At 35.1% G+C, this 9,443-nt stretch overlaps 1 long non-coding RNA gene across 1 annotated transcript; it reads right to left on the bottom strand.

Annotated features, from left to right (window-relative positions):
- Positions 1-991: 991 nt before the first annotated feature.
- Positions 992-2,252, bottom strand: LOC145559581 (uncharacterized). The gene is made up of 2 exons (XR_014092777.1): positions 1,691-2,252; positions 992-1,207 (listed from the first exon to the last, which is right to left on the bottom strand). It is a non-coding gene; the product is annotated as an uncharacterized LOC145559581 (long non-coding RNA).
- Between the last annotated feature and the right edge of the window lie 7,191 nt (positions 2,253-9,443).

Genomic DNA, 9,443 nt, shown 5'->3' on the forward strand with positions numbered 1-9,443 from the left:
CGAAAATTTGCCTCTCTTGGGTCTATTTAAGCGTGGTTTCGTGTAGGCTTTTGATCATCTCGCATTCATTCGCTTAGTAATATCATAAGAAACTAAAAAGAATTAATCTCTCTAAATTATCACTCTTTTTTTTTTAACAATGGCGAAGATCTTTGAACAAAGTTTGAAGCAATGGGTCACTTCCCTTTCAACCGAGGACAAACTAGCTTTCAAAATTTACCACCTAGACCCTCTATTGAATCATATGCAACTAGTGCTTAATTTTGATTTTCTTTCATGCCGCAGTCAACCATTGGGACTCTAACCACCATCTTTTCTTGTTCAAAGGGGACGAAATTGTCCCCTACCCGGGTAGTTCGAGGCCTTGCTAGGCTTCCCTACAAATACTCTTCCTGTGACTTATTCGCCTACCTTGTCGGATCCCCACTACTACAAAAAAGGTCTTAGAGAACTATTATAATAGGCTTTATAGATCACCTTAGAGGCGTTCTTCTGCTAAGCGATCTATAAAGTATAGAGAACGGGTATGTAAGGCGTTTTATATACTAACAAATAGAGAACAGTTGTTAGTCACAACCGTTCTCTTTTCCCTTCTTTAAAATGTGAACTAAGGAAGGAAAAAAGAACGGTTTATAACCGTTCTATATTGCATTACAATAGAGAACTGTCAAGTAAGATAACAGTTCTCTAATGTATTTTTAATAATAAAAAAAAAATTCCAGCCATATATTATATTTTCTTGCTACAGTATTATTCCTGTATTTTCTTGTATACCTGTATTATTTATTGTATTCCTGTATTATTTTTTGACAAAAAATTCCTATATCTTGTACATATATATCCTGTAAGAAAAATTTCACAGTTCTTGTATAAAATAAATTCATGATCCTTTATAATATAAATAACAAAATTAACCAAAATCATAATATTTAATTTTGCCCGAATCACAGTGGATGAATATCTACTAATCTACATCATCAATGCCTTCAAAAAAAAAAAAAACTCTATCATCAATCAATAAATATTGAAATTGTCAAAGTAAAATACGGAATACCAAATCAAAACAAACTTTAAAATCCACTTTGTATTTAATTAGTTACATCTTAAGTACTTTTGATATAATTCAAATGCAAAAACGAAGAACATGATATGCTTGAAAATGAATCCATGATCTTTAAGAATTTCTTCTCCTTTATATCCGATTAATCTGTTGAAAAAAACAAAAAAAAAATTATAAAACACAAAATAAAGTTAAAAGTAGATATTTATACAAGAGACATTGACAGTAAAAATAAAACATGCTTAACAATAATGTATTGAATCATACGTTTGCCGGCAATAAAACAAAACAACTAAACACAAAACTGTAGATCTTCACCATCATTTCAAAACTAATCATCACAAACACAAAAAATCATAAATTTAATTAATAAAATCTCACATTAATCATCGATCGGATGAACTGTCAACAAAATGAAAACCAAAAAATAAAAACAGATTTGGGAAAAAAAAGAACATCAAATAAGACATGAACGGTTAACTATAGAAATCCATCGATCCTAAAATCACAACCATGACAATCACAGATTCAATTGAAGATTGATGCTCATATGAATTCGACAATCAAATCTAATTACAAAGAAATCAATGCTCATATGAAATTAAAGAGAGGAGAGAGAAGTTAACTTGCTTGACGAAAATTAGCAGCCATAGTTGTCAGGGGAGAGAGAATTCGATGAGTTGTCTTAGTTACTTGTTGTCTTGCCATTGTTGAAGCTCCAAATTAAGGTTGTTTTGACTGAGAACGAGATGGGTGTTTTGCAAGTAGAGAAGGTGATGGAGAGGAGGTAGTGTTTATTGGAGTTAATTGGAGTTAGGGTTAGAGCAATGGAGAAGCTCTAAACCAGATCTGAGTAGAAGAGAGGGAGAGAGAAAGAGAAAGAGGAAAAATTTTTAAGAGAGAGAAGAAGCCATAAACGGCTGTTGGGAGTTAAAAGGAAATATGATAGGCATTCAAACCGGCCCACAGAGAATAGGGTTTCACTTCTTTTTTTTTATTTTTTTTATTTTTAATATATGTTAAAATCAAATAGAACGGTTAATTAGAAAAGACGTTCTATATAGTAAAGTCACAAATTAAAAAAAAATAATAAAAAAAAAACAAATAGAACGGTTAACTTAGGGCTTGTTTGGCATTGTTTTTTGTTTTTAGTTTTCAGTTTTTTTGAAAACAAAAAATCAAAAACAGGAAACAAGAAAAAGGTGTTTTCACTTTTCTGTTGTCAGTTTTCAAAATTAGCATGATTTTAATAAGTTTGACTAATTTTTTATTCATTATATGACATATATCATACACTTTTAAAATACAAAAAACCAAAAAATGAAAACCGCAACAATGCCAAACGAACCCTTAGATAGGCGTTGTACAAAATCCTAGAGATCGCCTATCTAAATTAACCGTTCTCTATCTTGCGTTTCTTATTCTAGTTTTTGGTGTAGTGCCCAAACCTATATTCCAAATATTTTTTGGCTTATCCGACAATGATATGACCAATATTGACAATGATATGACCAATATTGGAACTGAAGAAGGCGTGAACTTGATTCAATTTATTGAACATTTCGTCGCCCCTCGTGACAACATGACTAAACAACGTTTTAAAATTCGTGCTTTACGTTATTGTCTTGTTGTTAATTGTTTACTTAGGACAGGCAAAGAATATGGAGATTATTCCATGGTGTCCATAGTAGAGCAAATGGAGGGATGTCATTCACCCGCTCCTTTGGCTTTGGCGGAAACCGTTCTATGTTTGAATCGCCTTAGAGGAGACCCTAACGAAAACGGTTTCACAGGAAGTCCACTCCTGTCACACGTACGTTTTTTTTTTTCGTTTATCAGCGCAAGTTACGAAGTTGCGCTGGCATGACCAGCGCAATCTTCTGCACTGCGCGCGGATGGTGCGCGCAACTGGTTTTGATGCGCGCGCTACCTGCTTATGTAAAAATCGCAAACTGATTTTTTTTTCTTTCCTTTTTTTTTTTTTTTTGTAGATTTGGCTCATGGAGCGTTTGCGAATTGTTGATCAGCCACAAAACCTGTAGGCTAATGGGGTAAGGAAATTCCCTGGACGTCGAATCCTTTATAAGCATAAGAATGAAGAGGAATGGACGTCGTTTTTCTGTCATGGGGTTCCTAACATACGTTTTGTGATTCCTTGGTGGAACATAAATAGTATGGTTGGGAATAGTCTCACCTTACCCTTACATTAGGCTTTTAGGCCTATCTAATACTACTTATATTTTTCCTTGCAGGGTAATGAGACAATACGGGATAAAACAAATTATTCCCCCGCAAGATTGTGATGCCCCTAAAGATGTGATTTTTAAACCCGAGCGAATATTTCGTTGGATGGAGTATTGGTCAAGTCTTCCTAGATGGGTAGTAAAAAATCCTACTGCGAGTATTGCATTATCTTCCTTTTACAAAGCTTGGATGGATACGGCGGATAAGGGCAAATTAAACAAGGCTCGATCTCAATAGCAAGCCGCCACGACTCGCAATCAACCTAAGCCCTTGATGCATTCGGCCACCACTACTTCTCCTAGTGGCCAAAACAAAGGAGTGAGAAGAAAATTAAACTTCTCATCTCCTAAGGCGCGTTCAAAGGAAATAAAAAGGAAAGCTCCCTCCAACCCGCATAACGAGGTGTGATAATCAAGGAACCTTCATAACAAACTCGAAAAAAGGCTCTAACGAAAGCTTCGGAAAAGGGAAAAAAGGTTGAAAAGACCCCAATTCCCAAATTGAAGAACAATGTATGGGTTAAGAAGAAGAGCGTAGGAGAAAGCTCTAAGGTTTCTGAAAATACTGCAATGGAAACTACTCCTCCATCGTCCGTGACAATTGAGGACATAGTAAAACCTTAGTGAGTTACTGTAGGGAATAATTTCAAGCCTTTAAAAACCCACTAGCTTGAACCCCACTATGATCATACACTAAAGTACGGTGGCGTCCAAAAGGGAAGAAGATAGAGCAAAAGAGTCGCCAACAAGTTTTTAAGGAACTTGTAAACCGTTCACGAGGTGAAGGTTACACCCCTTAACGATCCAAGAGATCGTCAACTCCATAAGGTCATGAACCAAATAAGGGTTCGGGGATGATGGTACAAATCCAACCTAAAAGAGATTGAACCTGCCCTAATAATAGGCCTCTACTTTATTCTGCTCGTATTCATGTGCGCTTTCTGACTAACATACAATCAATAGATTTACCCTAAACCTGTTTATCTATGTTGGTTGAATTTAATGCACATATAAACTATTATTGGCGATCACTTGAATTATAATCATAATTAACCTAACAAGATTATTAATTATCTTATTAAGCGTGATTACAAGTACCAATTCCCTTTAAACATGCAATAAAGGGTGTGATCAAGCAATAACAATAAATATAATCAAGCAACATAATAAATAATCAACATCATGAATAATAATTATAAATAAAATAATCATCATCAAAATAATAATAATAATAATAATAATATTCATAATCATCATAAAAAAAATAATAATAATAATCATAATCATAATCATGTTCATGTTAATATTAGAGCTTAATAGAAATAGCAAGATCCTAGGCATGATACTAACAAGATTAATAACAAACCCTAGCATGTCACTAAGCAATAAAAATCAAGTCTTTAGCCCTAACATGATACTAACATGAATTAATATTAGGAAGAACATAGGAAGCATCGTAACAATCACATTTAATATATTTGTTACCCTAGACATGATACTAGGAATATCATAATAACAATATAAACATGATCATAATATCAATTAATCAATTAAAGTACTTACTTTGATGTCTCGTACCTCTTTCTAATAACAAAATACACACGTTAGTAACTTCAAGGAAAATAATAAACAAACAATTAAATTAAATAATTGAAAGAGAGATTTGGGACCAAACCCTCAGAAATTAAACCTTTCACATCTAGGGCGAAGGCAACTTCGAATATGGCTAGGTGTTTCTAGATCTAATGAATGCGGAATTTTGTATTTGAGAAAAGGCTAGTTTAGAAAAAGAGAGAGAGAGAATAATCAAGAAAATCTTGATGAGAGTTGGTGATTGAAAAAGGGGAGATATGACCTCTATTTATAGGGAAAAAAAGGGTCGAAGAATTAAGAAAAGAATCCAAATTCGAATCGAAATAAAACTCGTAGACAGCAGTTTTTGCGGATTTTGTTTTTATCATATCTTTTGATCCAGGAATCGAAATAAGATGAATAAGATGTCGTTGGAAAGACCTTGAAGTCTACTTTCTAACCCAATTAGAATCAGATTAAAATAAGTTGTAGAATAAAAGATATGAATGAAATAGTGAGACGGTGTCAGTTTTGGATAGAGTTTGATATCTTATTCATATCTTTTCCGTTATAGCTCGGAATTATTATTATAATATATCATTGGAAAGATAATTTCAAGATCTATCAAACCATATAAAATTTGGATAAAAAATATGAGGCAAGAAAATAATATCTGACTGTCTTTGAACATGTTTAAATCCGAATAGAATTAGGACTTTAAAAAAGGAAAGTTTTATAAAAAAGGAAAGTTTATATTTAAATCAAATTCCTTAATCTTATCTTTTCAAAAAAAGGATAATTAAGATATTTTAGAAACTTATAGAAGATTCTAATCAATCCTAATTAGTTTAGGAATAGGATTAAACCTTTGGACCCTCCTCGTGATCATTGGGTCGTAGGTGAAATCCGGTTTGGGCCCAGTTTAGTATTTTGGCCATAACTTCCTCATTATCCATCGGAATTGGGCTTATAATATATCGTTGGAAAGGTCTTTTCAAGCCCCATCCAACTACACCATTATTGGACCCTTATCATGGACCAAACTAAACTGGAATGGATGTTTTCATAAAATAGAGTGGGTTTTCGAAAACAGAAAGAAAGAATTATAACAAAAACTAACCGCAACACTAGACTTTTCACACTTTCACCTCATTCGATTATGGTTCGACGTGAAATGTATTCATCACTGGGTTTGGTTTTGGGGAGACACAAATGGGTGTCTACAGTTACACAGTTTCGCCATTAGTTTTAAATTGAATAAAGTGTAATCACTACTATGTTTTTTTTTCGTTTACAATCTAGTTCAACAATGTCTCTCTTTTTTTTAAAATTTGAATGAAATAAAATGAGCTTTATATTATTATATTTTGATATGATCGAATCATAAAGATTGTCTATATATTCGCATTACGAAATCAGGTCTTTGCGTAGTTCTAATGTTTTTCTTTATTATGTATTTTTTTTATTTTTCTTTAATCTCTTAGGTAGAAATTAAATGAAAAAATAATCAAACCTTGTTTAAAAAGAATTAATCAAAGTTTAATTTTATTTTCCGAGTATATGTTATATTTAAGAAACACCCTCTTTTTGCCGCAAGTAGAAGTCGCAACTTCGTTCAAACGTGAAAATTCGGGTTCGCAGTTCGTCATCAGGTGGCACGCGCAACATCTGTAGTTGCGCAAGCCTGTCGCGCGCAACGAAATCTGTTGCGAGTGACATCCACGCGCAACTATTCCAGTTGTGCGCGACACTTGTGCTACGAATGTCTCGAAAAAAAAATTTTAATTATGTATTATTGCCCCCCCCCCCCAAGTGTGAAGATTTATTCGTGATGTTCGAAAAATCTAAACACTTAGAACGGTTTATTATTTCTAAATTACCCCCCCAAGTGTTATGTGTTTTACCGTGTTATTCGGTAAAATGCATAACACTTAGAATCTTTCAATTGAATGCTAATTAAAATTGGTTGTATGAGTGAACGAGTTTATCCGGATTTATGTAATATTTCTTAAGTCGATCAATGTTTATTAATTGGCGAATTTCATCTCCTCCGATATCCATTAATCTGACGGCTCCTCTTAATAGGATTTCAATTACGCGGTAGGGACCTATCCAATTAGGTTTGAATTTCCCTCTTGGATCAGTTAGTGGACCCCTAACCTCCTTTAGTACAAAGTCACCTTCTTTTATATTTCTGAGTTTGACTCTTTTATTGAAATGACGCGCAATGCGCCTTTGGTGAAAGGAATGGTGTCCTTCGAACAAGTGTAATATTCCGTTAGTGGGTTCAGAATTATTAGAATGCTAATATATTCAGTAAGGTCAAGTGATCAGAATGCCTGGGTGGAGGTCGCTTCTGATCAGCAATATTAATGCATAATTAATATTACAGCTTAATCTTGACTGAACCCTTCGGGTCACACCCAAGCAACTAACGAATCGAAGCGACGAATTAATTAGGAATTAATTAATAAGTCGACCGAGTAATTAATAATTAGACATCGGAAATTCGAGCTTGGAGCGTTGAAATCGAGCGTTGGAGAATCTCAAATGTCGAGCCAAAATTTAGGATTTGGCAAGACGGGAAAATGCTTCAAGTAACAAGTAAAATCTTAGCCACGCGAAAGGCTAGAAGAGTGCGCCAAATAGGAGCGTGCCACGTGACAGCACACATGGCAGTACGCCATGTGGCAGCACCACATTGGTAGCCACCAAGTGGCAGCGTGCCACGTGGCAGCACGCCATGGTGGCAGCGTGCCATGTGGCAACGCGCCATGAGTGGTCCTCATCTAACCATGTGACACTTGTTACTTGTTCCTTGGTTTATTTAACTAAGGGTTGAATTCATCAATCTTTCCATGTGGGATCTTTTTGTGAAAAAATCCCACATTGAAAGATGAGTGGAAATCACAAGCTACCCTTCCTAATAAATAGCCAAAGCATAGCTTGAGAATTCTTTGCTTGAGTAAGAGTTAAAAAAGGCATCACCATTGTAAAAACCTTTGAACTCATTAATTACTTGGGTTTTGGTCGGGCCTTGCTAACCCCAAGGCATTGGACCGTTTTCGGTGGTCGAGTTGTGGGTGGACTATCGTTGAAGGCCGTCGTAATTTCGAGGCTTGCTTTCAAAGTAAGAGCCCCTTCCGGTCGTGCGAAGCACGCTCCAAAGGTAATCGTTTTATCTTAATATTATGATTAATTCAATTATGTTTATGGTTTTATTTATTGCGAGTGCGGTCTTGTTTTTGGGTTTGTTTCCGCGGTGAGTCAGACTCATCAAACGCCAACATTTGGTAGACTTGTACATGATGAAAAGCTCTTAATCGTCTTTCATCGAGGAATAAAAGCTCTTCATACCTCACTCTTACCCATTTAGGTTCTGGTAGCTTACTTTCAAGTACGATGCGTAGGGATGGTATTTCCAGTTCGACTGGTTGAACTGCGTCCATTCCGAAAACTAAGGAGTATGGAGTTACTCCTATTGATGTTTGTATAGACGTTCTATAACCCCATAATGCGAAGTGTAGTTTATTCAGCCAGTCTTTATAATTTTCTGCCATTTTCTTCATGATGACTGTTATATTTTTATTTGCCGACTCTACAGCTCCATTCATTTGAGGTCTGCATGGGGATGAGTGATGATGTTTTACTTTATAACGAGTTAAGAGGGTCTCGACTTCAGCTTTGAATTGAAATCCCTGATCACTAATTAGTTCATGTGGAACTCCATATCTACAAAATATGTTTTGTTCGAGAAACTTTGTGACATGTTTAGAAGTGATATTCACATAAGAAGCAGCCTCAATCCACTTAGTGAAGTAATCAATGGCTACTAATACGTACTCGTGCCCTCCTGCTCTTGTTGGAGAGATTTTTCCAATTATGTCAATTCCCCAAGTTGAAAAAGGCCAAGGGGAAGTGAGATTGTTTAGTTCGGATGGTGGAAGGTGTTGTAAATTAGCGAACATTTGGCACTCTAGACATTTTTTAACATATTGTATGCAATCATGTTCCATAGTGGACCAATAGTACCCTTGTCGTGAAATTATTTTTGAAAGCATTTTACCATTCATGTGAGGTCCACAAACACCTTTGTGAGTATTTTCCATAAGGCGTGTGGTTTCAGGTTGGTCTATACACAATAAACTTTGACCATTAGGTCCTTTTTTGCATAATTGACCATTTGATAGACCATATTGGGCCGCAAGTGTTCGTAAGGCTCGTTGGTCTTTCGATGAAGTATTTTCGGGATATGTGCCATGGGTAATATATTGGAGGATATAATCATACCAGGGACTGTCTCCTTCGATGTCATTTATTTCCTTTATTGCGTTGCAATATGCTGGTTCTTCTCTTCTATCAACACATAATGGCATCATATTTAAGTGATCTGGAATATTGATCATTGAGGCTAATTTTGCTAGCGCATCGGCAAATTGATTGTCATCCCTTGGGAAATATTTAAATTCAATATGTTCAAAATGCTTGATGAGTTGCTCTAGGTGTGCTTGGTATAATATCATTATGGAGTTCTTTATTTTCCATATTTTTAGTATATGATTTATAAT

The sequence above is a fragment of the Chenopodium album genome, chromosome 9 (genome assembly GCF_948465745.1).
Source record: "Chenopodium album chromosome 9, dcCheAlbu1.1, whole genome shotgun sequence".
NCBI classification, from domain to species: Eukaryota; Viridiplantae; Streptophyta; class Magnoliopsida; order Caryophyllales; family Amaranthaceae; genus Chenopodium; species Chenopodium album.